We start from the raw sequence: 16,286 nt of genomic DNA, 5'->3' as shown, positions 1-16,286 counted from the left end.
TTTATTTGTTAAATTACGATTTGTAGGGCACTATGATGGGCCTTTATAAGGCATCCTATCTACCTTATATCAGTGCTTCGGTTGCCCTGATATACAACCCCTTCGACCCGGGATATGCTCCATGACCCGCATGCATTTAAGATACCAACCTAACAAAGCGAGATGAGCCTACCCAGCAAATCTCCCCCGATAGCACACTATGTTATTGTTCCGGTGAGGGGACTTTGAGCAGCATTGTCTATTACACCATTCCCCTTCTTCCCCCTTCCATCGATTTTAGCCCCAATTTCAATTGATTTCAGCCCACGGTCCTCATTACCCACGGCGGCTGACGTTTGTACGTACAACAACTGCGCCGACGAATTTAGGTGCTCCAATTTTGACAGTTCATCTCAATACGGGTATTAGGTCGTTTAATTGAAATCATTTAATTTGATGCAGTGCGTTCGACCTATCTGAGGCATTTATCGGCGGATAAGCTCGATTCTAGATTGAATCTCCATGGCTGTTGAAGATGACGATCCTAAGGTACACCCATTGCATCAGTCATCCACTTCGAATTGTTTTGAATTTCGTCTATTTGTACCCAATTTCGCAAAATTGACGACGACTACGCGTGGGATTACATGGCACGATTTGGCCTGGGTTTAAGTTTGGAAGCTGATAATGGAATTTGCCGACGATTGCCTTCAATTATGTTGGGTGACTGGATTTTTAAGTTATGGGTGTCAATTGCATTATACGTCTTGATAGAAACATGAATGTTGGCTTTGATGTTAGGAATTAGTTCACAATTGGGCAGGATCGAATAGTGAGTGAATGGTTTCGTTAATTGAGTGTCTTTTGATTTCGAACGTATGCTGCGTATCAGGAACGAATAGATGGGCATTCACACTTGATTATACATACAATTAACTAATACCAGCTTGTGTAGAAGTTCTTGTGTTTAGTGATGATTCTTTGTTCATAAGCCTATTGTGTGTGTCAAACATTCGACAAGATTCTGGGACATTGTGAAGTTTATGATCTCTGCATTCACTTGCAAATCTGTGTGTAGATGTGTAATGACTCTTCTTTGTAAATTTGGTACTTTTTGTTTAGAAGTTCTTGTGTTTATTATTGATATTTCTTATGTTCAATGGGCTATTGTGAATTTAAACACCTTTCATTGAGCTGCAAATCTGTGTTGTGTTGCTTGATCAGGGTGAACGTAGGCGTAATGAGTTGATTTTACTAGAGGAGATACTGCGGAATCATCAAATTAATTTGTTGCTCATTTCTTTTAGTTCTCTAGTTGTTTTTAGTTCTCTACATTCCTCATCCTTGATCTACATCCGTTCTCTTTTATTTGCTTTTAGTTCTCTAGTTGTTTTTAATTATTTTTACTTTGCTTTTAAGTAGATTTAGACAAACAAAACCATTTGTTTCATCTAGATAGTAATTGAGGTTGGTTCGTGGTACTTAGGTTAACGTCTTTGTGGATACCATATTATTTGCTTACTATTTGCTACATTAGCCTCGTACACTTGCAGGTATACTTGTGTTAAAAATAAGTTGAGTCATATGGATAACGCCCGCATATGCCGCAGTATCAACTACATATTTTTAAATAATAATATAGCAAGAGTGGGTACATATTTTTTGAATAATATACATAAATAAGAGACAATATCAAATACATATTGGCATTGATATAGGCACGCATGATCCCAGCTTTTCCTGAAAAGGTGCGATTTATGTGGTCGTTTTAAACGTTACGTAATGGATGGGGATTAATGCACCCCAATCTTCGTTCAATAAATGGTTATAATATTATTCAGAATCTTTTAGGATATTAGATATGCAATATTAACGGGCAACTCCCATATTTTCCTAAAATTTAGTAAGTCTTTTTTTAAAACATCGACTACATATGTTTAAAGATTAATACCAACTACATATTTTTAAAGATCAATACCAACTACATATTTTTTTATAAGAGAAGTAAATCAAATACAATATCAATTATATATTTGCGTATAGTTAATAAATCAACTCAATTAATATCTCAATCGTAATGTGAACATCGTGTCCTCAACTAGTATTGATATATTATATAATTGTTAATTGATGTATAAATTCGCCATCTAATAAACCATGACGAAAATATTAGTCATACTACAAGCAATTACAATATTGAGCGGATGAGGACGAATATTTGTAGTGGTTATATAGGCCATGATATGTCATACACTACCATAAATATTTGTATAAATAATTTGCACCGATAGCCCATATATTTCTAATTATTTTACACGTGTTTTTATAAAAGATTGAGGTGTGTGGTTTGTAAACATCTAAATATATGCAAAGCTTCTAAGACACGTGTGTTTCATTAACCTCATTTATTCACAAAATATATCAGTCATTTATTGGTAAATATACGAATACCTACTCTAATTTTCTCGATTGCATGCATGTATGGTCTTCAGTCACCTCCTCGTCAACTTTTTTTGCTAAAACACGGTATGTAACCGAGGTCGGCTCCTCCCTAAACCCTAGACTAGACATTTATCTACCACCAAGGTTAATTGCTCAACCACAATTCATTAATGAAGCCGGAAGAGGTAGTGTAGCTGGTGTATATAAGGTGATATACACAGACAAGAAAAATAACAATCTCGCCGAAATGAACTTCCCCATTCCTCAACAAGCAGCGTTCTTCTACCGAGGGAAATGGAATCGAGAGATGGATACCCTCCTTCTTTCGACTATGGTGAATATGAGGGGCGGCTGGGAATGGGACGACGATTGCGGGACTGATGAAGTGCTTCGTGGAGTGATCAACCCTCCATTTGGCGCTAAGCTTTCAACCGAAGACATATCGATTCGAGTGAAACTGCTGAAGACCCGATACATGACGTTCAAGAAAGCATATTGGAATATGAAAGACAAGGTGGTGGTTGCGACGAGTCGACATGAGAGGTGATTTTCCAGGTTCGTATTATCGTATACATCCGCTCTTCAATATATTGTAGTTCAATGATTGTGCAAAATGTCCAAGGTCAACTCACTAATGCACTTTGATTGTATAGAGGGATGTCTTGGCCGGCGCATATTTGACCCCAGAATTCTGCCTTCTTGCGAGTTTTTTTGGCTTGTTCGACGTCAAAGATGAGTTCCCTCATGAGGTTATTACCCTATCGGACAACACTGAGGTCATCGTGTTAAGTGATTCACTCGTACCCGACGCTCCCATACGGGGGATGCGATATGATTCCCCGGCCGACTCCAACGAGGTAACCTCGCCGATGTCAGACCCATCCACTCGAGTTCGTCGTAAGCTATTTGATGTGGGTGGTCCATGCTTCGATGAGGCGTCGTCTACCAAATCTCCTACGCGCTTTAACCCCCCGAAGGAGGAGATATTAGGGTCGCCTAAAGGGTCATCGTGCGCGGCGTGGAGTCCTTGCCCGATTTCTCGTAAAACAGCCCGTAATGGGACGGTTTAGTGTTTTGTAGGAACCAGCTTGCGATCGTTTTCCTTTGTCGTTGGAAATTAGCTCTGCTTTTGGCTGTTGTAGTATTCCGTTTTAATGGTTTGGGATGGAGTGTTAATTGATGGATGATTATTAGTTTGGAAATTAGCTAAGGACTTGGAGCATTTTTTGTAGTGTTAAATGGATGGCTAAGTATTTATCTAATGTGTAATCCTTGCGCAAATGAAGTAAAATGTGAGGTCTGCTCGAAATAATTTCACATAGGGTTTCACAGTCCACAAACACACACGACATAAACCGAAATAATCCTTCTATCCGAAGTGAGGTCTGCTCGAAACTGGTTGATAGAAAACTAACCGCTGTAGATCAACACGAAGCAAGTTATCGAAATTTGATTTGTGGTAGTCGTTCCCCAGCGGCGGTGTTGAGCGATTTTCAATCTGGGAAGAGGCGCGCTACTCAATTTGTGGGTGGGTGGGTGGGTGGGTGTTTTAATTTGGGAATGAAATGAAGGGTTGCTGAGGACAAAATTGGCAATAAGCAATTTTAATGAGAACAGTTTTGTCCAATCAAGTTGCTATCTGTGGTTTGTGTATGCTGAATCAAAGCACGTACTCTCTCCGTCCGCGAATAGGAGTCCCGTTTTTCCATTTTAGTCTGTCCGCGAATAGAAGTCCCGGTTCACTTTTACCATAAATGGTAATATGGTCTCACCTTCAACTAACTCATTCCACTCATATTTCATTTAAAACTAATATATACAAGTGGGACCCCTATTCCACTAACTTTTTTCTACCCCATTTTTCTTAACATTTCTTAAAACTCGTGCGGCCAAGGAATGGGACTCCTAATGACGGACAGAGAGAGTATAAGTTAGAGTATCTCCAATGGTGGAGGACATCCAATAGCCCTCACATAGCCTTCCCACTGCCACATCATCAGCACTAAAATCCTCATGCCACATCAACTGGACATGCAATTGGACATCCAATAGCCCTCACATAGCCTTCTCATAGCCTATCCACATCACTAATAACAATTGTATAATTTAATTTACAATCGTAGCAACATACAGAATTTAATTTACGAGACAAATACGGAAAAATTGAATAATACTATTAAAATTTAAAAAAGGTAAAATAATTTTAAAAAAAGTACATTAATTTTAAAAAAAGTACAATAAAAAAATTACATAAAAAATCACTCTTCGCCGCCGTCGTCGCCTCCGTCGTCGCCCAGCCCTTCGTCGCCGCCGCCGCCTCCGTCGCCACCAACGCCGCGGCTACTCCCGCCGGTATCCCTCTGAAACCCCTCCAATTCTTCACGCATGCTCCGGAGCAATACTCGAAGATAAGCCTTCTCCTCGGGGTCCACCGCCGACCGGAAGTCGGCTAACGTCTTCACCATTTGAGCGCGTGTTTGTTGACGCGCAAAGAATTTGAGCTCCTCGATGGACCTGTCGAGGGGGGATGCCGACTGGACCTCCTGGGACCTCGGGGTGCCCCCCCGCATCCCGTTGCGCCTGCCTTTGGCCAACCGGGCGAGGTCGGCGACCGAACGAACGAGGGGTCGGGACCTCCTGGGTCGTCTCGGGGAGGTCGTGGGAACCACCGCTGCTGCCGCTATACTCACCGGTATAGTTCAGTTTCTACTTCTTCGGCCAGCCAGCGTCAACACCTGCCCGGAATTTCTCCGACTCGTTGAGCACAAGGTAGTAGTTCCAGTAGGTGAACTCAAAGTACTTCCCCTGCGGATCGGGGTAGGCTCTCTCTGCAATCCTCCTGCAGTCTTCCTCTGTTTGGCCACTGGTCTGCATGCGGAGGGCGTTGGCGTACAAACCCGAAAATCGAGAGACGCCAGACCTGATCCGGTCCCAGCACTTCCTGCACTCCTCCCCGGTGCGAGGTCTCCCTTCAGGGCAAAATGCCCTGTAGGCTGCGGCTATCTTGGCCCACAAGTTGACGATCCTCTGTTCGTTCGAAACGAGAGGATCATCGCATACACTCACCCACGCCTTGGCCAGCGCAACGTTCTCCGCGTCCGTCCACTTCCTCCGAACCCGGCTATCCTCATCCGGCTGCGACGACTCGCCGACCTTCTTGGCCTTGCCCTTCTTCTTAGGGGCGCTCCGACCCCACCCTACTCCCCGGCTTTGAATGGGAGTTTCCGGAACCTCGTTAATATCAAAATCCAACTCCTCTAAGGAGAAGGTCTCATACTGCGTGTACTGTGCATCCGTTGGGGTCGATGTGTGCGAAGAACCGGTGGAAAATCAAAAGACGTCCGATAGACGTTTTCGATGATTTTGACGCCGATTTCGACGACGCCGCTCGCAATGGTTCGGTGCCAGCACCGGCGTCCGTGAAAAATCGGCGTAACGGTGCCGACGCCGCCATTGGAGATGCTCTTACCATGGGGTATGAATCAGGGCAACCAAACCGCCAATGAGATATGGTATTCAAGCAACAATCATGGAAAGCCTGATAGAAATCACCCTATCTGACCCAGCCCATCATACCAATCAAACGAACCTGTAGTGTTAAAAAATAATGAGATGGGTTTGATAAAATGAGAAACGAGATAGAAGGGGGTATATCAAATGACTCTTTTTAAGGGCTCGTTTGTAGTGTGGATTGGAATATAGCATGGTAAGGAACCTGGGATAAAATTTCGGGCTGAAAGCATGATAGAACTTGGATTAGATTTTATGTTATTGTTTTGTAGTGTGGATAATTTTCCAGAAATATTGATTATTTTGAATGTAAATGACTTTATTGCCTTATTTTAAATACATAGCTATCTACAGTTTTCTGATTTCAAAAATTATAAATCCAGAGTAATCAACAACTCAAAAATCGATGAATACTTCCAGAATCGAAAATCTATGCATTGAAGATGAGTTTGAGTCCAAAATCAAGAATCAAATTCCAAAATTGAGAGTCTCATGATGCCGAATAAATAGAAATCGATACCATATCGACACCAAACCTAGAGATTCATCCATAATTTGACAAAAAAAACAAAATACAAAAATCGCAGAACAAATAGGCCCCAAACATACAGAAATCCACTACAAGAAGACTAAATTGCATAAATTAACATGAATTTGGATCTATATTTAGAGCAAGTACTCCAACATTCCCTCCCCTGCAATGTTTTTCAGCATAATACAGAGGGCATAGAGTCCGAAACCAAACGACGCCAAGCACGCCACTACATCAACGACGACCCCTACGCTGTCACACTTCTCCAATAATATCGTTCTGGAGTCGAACGTGGGTTGTTTTTGGCGCATGTCGGCAAATGTACGGACTCGATCGACGTCGTCATGGGGAATCCTCATGCGTACATTGCTAGTGGCCACGCCGCGGCTTGGACCCGCAGCATCAGCAATGGCGGGATAAAGCGGAATTCCGCGCGGAATTCCGCCGGAGTCGACGCAATGGCGGAAGTCCCCGCGGAATTCCGCTTAACGCTGCGGACCTGCGACGTCTTCAGCCTAATTCCGTATCCGTGGCGGGCACGCCTAATGGCGGACGTCCGCGGCGGAATTCCAGGACGTCCGTGGGAATTCCGCGCGGAAGTCCGCCATTGCGGATGCTCTTACGTCCGGCCTGGATAACTTCGACAAGCCCGTCGGGCTTTCCCAAAAATAATCCATAGTACAAAACGTAGGCTTAGAATTAGGGCTGGCAAATCGTGCGGATTGGGTCATTATCGGGTCAACCTGATAACGACCCAACCCAAAAAGGTCTAACCCGAACCCGACCTGTTAAGGAAACTGTAAATCCGAACACGAACCCGACTTGCTACCTTCAAATCCGAACACGACCCGCACCCGACACGAACCCGTTATCGACACGATATAATATGGGTTGACACGACACAATAACGACCCGAACCCGATATTAAACGAATAAAACATGATATTACACGATTAAACCTTATTTTTCAACCTAATTTACACGATTAAAATACGTTTTATACTATTTAAACCTAATTTACAAGAAATTAAAAATTAAATTAATATACATATTTTAAAAATAATAATAAAAAATATTATTATTTCTTAATGGGTTATCTGTATCCGACCCGCATCCAACCCGCACCCAACCCGAAATTATCGGGTTCTTACTGGGTCAACCCGATAAGGACACAGACCCAATAAGACTTGACCCCAACCCAATAATTTCGTGCGGATTCGTGTCGGATTATCGTGTCGTGTCAAAAATTGCCAGCCCTACTTAGAATAGATTAAATTAGGGCTGGCAAATCGTGCGGATTGGGTCATTATCGGGTCAACCTGATAACGACCCAACCCAAAAAGGTCTAACCCGAACCCGACCTGTTAAGGAAACTGTAAATCCGAACACGAACCCGACTTGCTACCTTCAAATCCGAACACGACCCGCACCCGACACGAACCCGTTATCGACACGATATAATATGGGTTGACACGACACAATAACGACCCGAACCCGATATTAAACGAATAAAACATGATATTACACGATTAAACCTTATTTTTCAACCTAATTTACACGATTAAAATACGTTTTATACTATTTAAACCTAATTTACAAGAAATTAAAAATTAAATTAATATACATATTTTAAAAATAATAATAAAAAATATTATTATTTCTTAATGGGTTATCTGTATCCGACCCGCATCCAACCCGCACCCAACCCGAAATTATCGGGTTCTTACTGGGTCAACCCGATAAGGACACAGACCCAATAAGACTTGACCCCAACCCAATAATTTCGTGCGGATTCGTGTCGGATTATCGTGTCGTGTCAAAAATTGCCAGCCCTAGATTAAATGCCCCAATCCATACGTAACCCTGAAGATACGAGTCATATGACCATTGTGGCAACCTGCAGAATTAGACTCATTTTTGTAAGGTGTAATTTTTGAATTTTTATTCTATTTTTATTTATCGTAATAAATTTGTTATTTATATTTATAAGGGTGTTTGATAACAATAATTATACACTTATACTATGTATGTTTAAAAGTTGTAGCTATCTATATTTTACCAATTTATCATTGTTTAGTTCACGTTAGCATTATTATTGTGTTTATACACATTTATTTTGATTATAAACAAAATTTATTAAAATACATAAAAATCATTACGTGATTTATTTATTTCTTCTATAATTTCAAATAAATCAATAAAAGAACAAATCAATATTTAATTTTTCTGTAATTTATAAAATTAACAATGTGAATAACAATTTAAGTGCTATATATATAAAGCAAAGCAAGTAATATTAACACGAACTAAACAAGAGTAGTGACGTTGATATACGAAGTTTAGTTACTACATCCGTGCCACAAGAATATGCATTTTATAATTTTGGAAAGTATTTTCCCTCAAATGAGGTGGAACTCATTCTCCACTAACAATACTTTAATTACTTTTTTTTCTATCTCTCTTACTTCTTATTTTACCAATTTTACATTCAAACTTGTGTTGAAATTCTTTAGGGACAGAGAGAGTGTAACACTTCTCATTATCACATTAAAAAGAATGTTAAGTAAATTTCAAATATGACACGCCGAATATATACACACACCGATGTTTTAAAGTTTTGACAAGTTTTATAATCGATACAATCCTCGTATATTATCCTAGTTTTGGCAATTATTTATGCCTAGACTTTGAGCCCCAAGCTATGGCTTCCGCAACTGCTTTCTCTCGTTCTCGCGATGTTGTTGCATCACTCAAGCGGGTGAGGGTGAGGATATGGGGCGGGAGCACCCTGCATCCCCTTGCAACGGAAGGCAACTAAGCGCAGTCACCACATCACTAATCAAAGGTCGAACCGTCGTATCTTTTTGAAGACACATGGCTGATATCACAACCGCCTGGTTGAAGCTCTTCTTCGGGAAGTCGCCTCTAAGCATAGGATCCGCCAGCTCCGAGAATTTACTCGGCTCCATGAAAATGGGTTCAGCCTTATCATCACAAGAGGTATTATATAAACATCTATCAGTAACTACATTTGTAGGTTTATAGTTTTGGGTTTAAGAGCATCTCCAACCATTTACACTAAACTCAAACTCATTTTATTGTAAATATCACGCCAAATAGTGATTTTACTCTTACCATTTACACTAAACTCAAACTTAAGAATATTCTCTATCCACTGTCTTTTTTACTCCCAAATTTGAAAAATTGATTTGGGTTTGTTTTAGTGTAAACCCAACAATAGGTATATTTTAATCAAAAATAAAAAATGAGATTGGTTTTAAAGTACCATTGAAGCTAATTGCATACTACATTTTAGGTTTTAGTGTATCGTTCGAACTGATCTAAAACAATTAATAAGGTGGACTTACTTACCCATGTCACAAGATTTTGTTGGTCAGGGCTTCTTTTGTTGTCAACAGCTCTTTTTCCTGTGATTAGTTCCAAAAGGACAACACCGAAGCTATGTACGTCCGATTTTACGGTGAGTTGGCCGGTGCGTTGATACTCAAGAGCGCAATAGCCGTACGTTCCCATGACCCTTGTGGAAACATGGCATTTGTCTCCAACAGGCCCAAGCTTGGCTAGTCCAAAGTCGGACAGCTTAGCGTTGTAGTCCTTGTCGAGCAAGATGTTAGATGACTTCAAGTCACGCTAGATCACTGGAGGGTTTGCCTTGTCGTGCAAATACTCCAGACCTTTGGCAGCATGTAACGCAATATTCATCCTTGTAAACCAAGGTAGTGAAGATCGCTTGGGCGATATATCTGCACCCAAATGAGATTATATATTAACAGTGGTCGATTCAAAACATAACTTAGAAAGGGTAAATGTAATACTCCAATTGTAGAACTTAAAAGTAGATATATACTCCCTCCGTCCCGTGCTACTCGCACGTTTGCTTTTCGGCTCGTCACAAAGTCCTTACACTATTTATAATTTAAGTTAGAATTAATGCATTTAATTAATATGTTAGTTTAAGTTAAGAGCTCTTTTATTAAGTGATGTCTCATTACACCTAAAATTCTTTTTTAATTACACAAAAAAATCAATCTCAAATTTACGGCCTAAAATGAAAAGTGCGAGTAGCATGGGACGGAGGGAGTATTTTTTTCCCTTACCATATTGATCTGGGTGTTACCCTATTGGGAAAAAAACTTATTAATTACTTTTTCATAACAATCAAACCAATTCATGAGTTTATAGGATTGAATAAAATTTAATTGGTGGTTTAATATAAAGACCTGCTCAGGTGAAAAAACAATTCACCACTTTATATTATCTAGATCTAAATAAATAATTACACTTCATTTTTTTGTTTTAAAATTTCAAGTAGGTAAAAAACAAATTTTTTTGTTAAATCCTAAAATGTCATCATTTGACGTTTCTTTTAAAAAAATTATATGGATCGCGAAGGGAGACCATGGTGTTTTCTCAACCGACCCTAAGGTAATATTAAGCCCCCAACCACCTCTGGTCGACCCCTAATTTCGTCATAGATTGTTGGTAACTAACTTCAAATTTAATAAGCATTTACAATTCAAGAGATATGAATAGGTGTACCAAGTAAATGGTCTTCGAGAGATCCCAATTGCATATGTTCATAGACCAAGAGCCTCTGTTCACCATTGGCACAGTAACCGATTAGGTTCACCAAATTTTGGTGGTGTAGAAGGCTCAACATTAGAACCTCTACAAGAAACTCTCGGTTCCCTTGCAGCCCATTGCGATCAAGTTGCTTAACTGCCACTAGCTGAACTAAAAAGGATCAAATCTTATGAGCGATTTAACCCTAAAAATAATCACAAATGCATGAAGATTTTTCATAAGAGAGTAGTAAATTAAATCACCTGGTATGTTTTGTGGAGACAACCCTTGTAAACACGACCAAATCTGCCTTCACCGAGCATATATTCTTGCCTGAAATTCTTTGTGGCTGCAGTCAACTCCCTAAAAGTGAAAGTTTGAGCTGCAATATTGTTGTTGTCTCCTCCTTCTTTGTTTGTTGCCTTGTTAGTTGTTGCTTCGGCGGTCTTTCTCGGATTTTCTACATATACGCATAAATGAATATAATTAGAAACACTTCACCATCATTTGAAATACTTAGCATCAAAACTTTAACGATGCTTTGCTTTAGTATCATTATAGAAATTGGAGTACATGCAAAACTCGGTTTCCAAATTCAATGAATTGCGATAGTTTTTCTAGTCAAGAAGTATATAAGATTCCTTGTTTGGGTGAATGGAGATATTATAAGCATTTCATTAGTTACGTACGAGGGTTCCAAAAAAAATACTCGTATGCATAACAAACCCCAAGTTTGGCGGGGTAAAATGCATTAAAGGAATAGACAAATTTTACAAATGGTGCTACTATGAACGAGTCACATTATAGATAAAATTCCTATATGTATATATATTACTCATTTTGTTCCATAGTAGCAGAGTTATTTTGCTATTTTGGTACGTTTCATAGTAGTGGAGTCATTTCCCTTTCTAGTAAAAGTCAACACATTTATTCTCATTTACTTTACTCTTTCTTATTTTATTCTCTATTCATCTCTCTACCTTTTTCATTTCCTACTTTATTATTCCTTTACTTAGCTCTCTTAACACAATTTTTCTTAAATCGCATGCTGAAAAAAAACGTCTCTACTACTAGAGGTGCCCACGGTTCCGGTTTTTGGAAATTGCCGAACCGAAACCATACCGCAAGGGTTTTCGCGGTTAGGGTTACGGTTCCGACCCGCCTATTTTTGGAGGTTTTTTGCTGTTCCAGCTCGATTTCACGGTTTGCCAGCAGTTTTTCGCAATTCCGATTTGGAACCGTACGGAACCGGCGGTTCCAGCACGGTTTTGGTTCAGAAATTTTTGAACCTAAATCGAACCACGGTTATAAAATCGAAGGTTTCGGTTCGGAACCGTAACCGCCGGTTACAGTTTTGCGGTTAACAATCGGAATCGTAAGCCTTGGGCACCTCTATCCACTACTATGTAACGGAGGGAGTATATGAATATACCTAATGAACTCGTAGTGGCTATAATCAAATGGATTTTCCTAGAAAGTGGGCAAATGAACTGTAAAATCAATTTTCTAGTCACCGTTTAGTTAATTGAATAACTAATTTTCAAGTGAAGCTTTTTTTACATAATCGTTACATGCGCGATACTTAATCTGGTGGGAATAATCATAATATCAGTTGCATCGACACTAATCTTGAAAAATAAATAGCAACATTTGAATTAATTATACTTAACATAACATGCAATTTTTGTGAGAGATATCCATAACAAAGCGAGCAATATTTTTTCATTTCTTATGTAGAGATTAAAATGATAATGAAATTTACCATTGCATGGGTAATTAGGGCGTGGTTGTGGAGAGGGGTCTTGATGGGGATTGGAAGGGGGGAATGCTCCATTTCTCTTTTCATTAGACCTTTTTGATGCTCTCCTTTGACATGAGAAGCATGGAAAACAGCTCATTGCTATAGCCTTTTATATCAGAAAGGCATGCAGCATTCCCTGATCAATATTCATATAAACCAATGTTGCGGAGAAATTGATAGTGGAATTACAAGAGATAAACAATATCGGGCGTAATACAACTCAAGAAGAAAGAACTAAAACTGAAAATTACAATGAAATCGAAACTGTAAACTGGAAATAAAACTTAGCCGAGTCGAGGAGGCCTCTTTCCGCAAGACGAGATACTCCCCGGTAGTGCTCTCGGTTTGGCGTGTCGTCCCCAAAGATAAAACGGCTACGTCTCTGGTGAAGCAGCACTGCAATCAACAGAACTTCGGCGAACTGGAAGAGGAGAGGGCAGAGCTTCGGGAAGAAAGACAATGCAAAGAGAGTATGATGCTTGCGAGTATGTTCGTATGTTGTTCTATATTCCTAATGCAAGGAATGACTACCCTATTTATAGGCTTGGTCCACTGCGGGGTCAACTCAGCCTTGATGGTTGTCATCATGGCTGGCCTGTAACCGCCGGCCGTTACGAGTTTGAAAGCTGGAGTGGTTGACGTTGAATCTAGACGCTGTACACGCCCTAGTTCAACCGTCACATGTGGACTTCGTGAAGCGACTTGATCAAGACACAAGGTGCAGCATGTCGAGTTGATCAGGCTGCTGCCCAAAACTGAGGTGGTCCAAAACATTAAGTCTGGATCCAGGGACAAGCCCAAAGACCAATTGCCAAGTCCAAGTCCAAGTCCACAGGCACGGCTCGGCTCGGCGCGCGTGTGGGCTTTTTCACCCATCTTAGTCCACGATAATTACTAAGTATAATAAGTCACTTAATAAATACACATTTAAAGATGTGTCTCATCTCCTATGTGGGATAATTAACACTAGTTAATTACTCCCTACACTTTCAACTCATAACTTTATCAAAAGCTACAATGTGACCAACTTTTATCCACTATTTCTCACTCACCGGGAATCGGATTTGAGAAAATGAATATACTACGACCATATATGCGGAATGTAGATTGACGCTATATCATTTAATTTCAAAAAATTAAATGTCTCGTCACATTTATTATTGGTCAAACTTCGTTGACCGGACATCTTAAATTCAAGATTTCAACAATCAAATCGAAAGGATTATTTTTTTGATTCACAACGTACATATAAAAATATAATATAAACTATTGTTGTGTTGAATCATTAGACATATATCTAAATAATTGTTTAAACGATGAATACATGTATGCAGAATTAACAAGACGAAATATATTTATTATGTGGGCAATTGTATCGAGGAAAAAAATAAGGAAAGATTTGAAGAAATTAATTATAACCCAGTCATTTCCAAAAGCCATGTTTTTAGAGGAAAGATGAGAAGGAAGAACTGCTTTTTATTTTTTTCTGCACATTTCTCGAGGAAATGGATATTGAGTAGTACATGTGAAGGAAATGGCTAAAATGGGAAAAAAATTGAAAAAAATTGGTTATTGATGAGGTGTATCAATCTATCTCAAGGTTTTAAGGCCATCCACCATGCTGTCTCTATACCGTCCCTTAAATACTATTAGACCACTATTTGAGGGCCCCACTGTCCTTTTTTCCTCCATCCCTTAACTAAGGGACGGAACCTGCAACGCTCCGTCCCTTAATTACTATTCATTCAATTTCATTTTTTATTTTTTTTTCTCAACCCAATTCAATTAAAACAAACACACTTTATTAAAAAACACACAACATAATTTAAAATACAAATTTAAAGAAAAATAAAAAAAACTACTCCGCCGGCTAATCATCCTCCGGAGGCGGTCGAGGTTGAGGGGGAGTCGGAAGGCCAAGTTGTGCTGCCATATACACAATTCCGTTCCACCAGGCCGTGAATTGGGCATACGAGAAGCGGGAAGTGCCCGCCATTGTGGCGGTCATGTACGCCACCATAAGTGTGTCCGAGCCTCCCCGCGAGCCCGATCCCGAGGCCGGCTGGCTTGATTCGCCTCGGCCCTTCCTTGCTCTAGCCGCTTTCGCCGCCTTCGTCCCTTGCGGCCGACAGCGCCCACTCGCGGATCCTCCAGCATCGCCGACCGTACCCGCAAACTCCTGCGATTCAGCCTCAGGTTGGCTGATGCCCTCAGCGGTGTCACCACCAGACGAGTATTGGCCACTCGCCGTATGCTTCGTGCACTTCGAGGTTGAGCCCGAGCTGGAGCGAAAACCGCCGGCCCACCATTCCTCGTCCTTGACGGCCTGCCAAACATCAACAAATCTGAATTGATGACGTTCGTCCTGGTAGTAGGCGCGCAAAGCGGACGTCAAAATGTCGGTTGCCGTTGCGCCGCTTTGGTAGCGCGCCTCTTCGGCCGAGTAGATGCCGCAGAATTTTTTGACCTGTCGGTCGACTCGGTCAAAGTGAGAGCGGAGCATTTTAAATTTGCGCTTGCGGGAGCCTTTCGGCTTTATCTGGTGGTAGACCTTGCAGACCTTTTCCCAGAAACACTTCCGAGATTGTTGATTCCCGACGATGGGATCGTACGAGACGGTGATCCAGGCGTTGTACACCGCCAGCGTTTCGAGGTTGTTGTACGGATGTCGCCCTAGATCCTCTTTCTCTTCTTCCTCTCATCCTCGTCCTCACCCGCCTGGGGTTGTACACCGCCTCGGCCACCTCCACTGCCTCGGCCTACTCCCGGCGTGGGATCAACGGGAAAATCCTCCCGGATCTGGGATAATCCCTGCGAATACCGCGGGGCGGAGGGACGGACATATGCATCAAGGTCAAAATTGGGTGGTTGGTACCCCCCTGGCGTCGCCGAACCCTGGGTCCCCGGCGTTGACGAACCGGAACCGCCCAATGTGTTGATCATGGTCTCCCAATCGCCGAACGCGTTGAGATCCCACCCGCCGGAGCCGGAACCACCGAAGTTGTCGTCGCCGTCGCCGGACATCTTGAGTTGTTATATGAAAATTTGAGAGAAAATTTGAGAGAAAATTTTAATGATAGGAAGAATAGATGTGTAGTTGTGTGTGAAATGAGGATAAGTTTAGGAGTATTTATAGAGTAAAAAATTAATTAAAAATAAAAAAAACAAAAAAAACAAAAAAAACGGTATTATTACCGTTACAAAATTTTTATTTTATTTTTTTTTTAAATTTGAATTTTAAATAAAAAATATTTATTGCGTCAGCACGTGACGACGCCCACTCGCGGGCCGGCGAGTGGGCGTCACGCACGACGCCGGGTCGCGCCACGTCGCTTAGGCGCGTGGCGAGACAGCCCGTCTCGTGGCTCGACGTGGGACGAGACGCGGGACGGCGAGCTGCAACGCGTCGCGCCGGGGTCCCGTCTCTCCGGGACGGGA

At 41.1% G+C, this 16,286-nt stretch overlaps 1 long non-coding RNA gene and 1 pseudogene across 1 annotated transcript; one reads left to right on the top strand and one right to left on the bottom strand.

Moving 5' to 3' along the window:
* The first annotated feature begins 92 nt into the window (after positions 1–92).
* Positions 93–1,046, top strand: LOC121800838. Its single transcript, XR_006050546.1, has 2 exons — positions 93–368; positions 442–1,046. It is a non-coding gene; the product is annotated as an uncharacterized LOC121800838 (long non-coding RNA).
* An 8,087-nt stretch (positions 1,047–9,133) lies between these two features.
* On the bottom strand, positions 9,134–12,945 carry LOC121792120 (annotated as a pseudogene).
* Positions 12,946–16,286: the final 3,341 nt, after the last annotated feature.

This window comes from Salvia splendens, chromosome 1 (assembly GCF_004379255.2).
Source record: "Salvia splendens isolate huo1 chromosome 1, SspV2, whole genome shotgun sequence".
NCBI classification, from domain to species: domain Eukaryota; kingdom Viridiplantae; phylum Streptophyta; class Magnoliopsida; order Lamiales; family Lamiaceae; genus Salvia; species Salvia splendens.
Note: the sequence above shows the minus strand (reverse complement) of the source record. Positions and strands in the feature narration are given on the sequence as shown.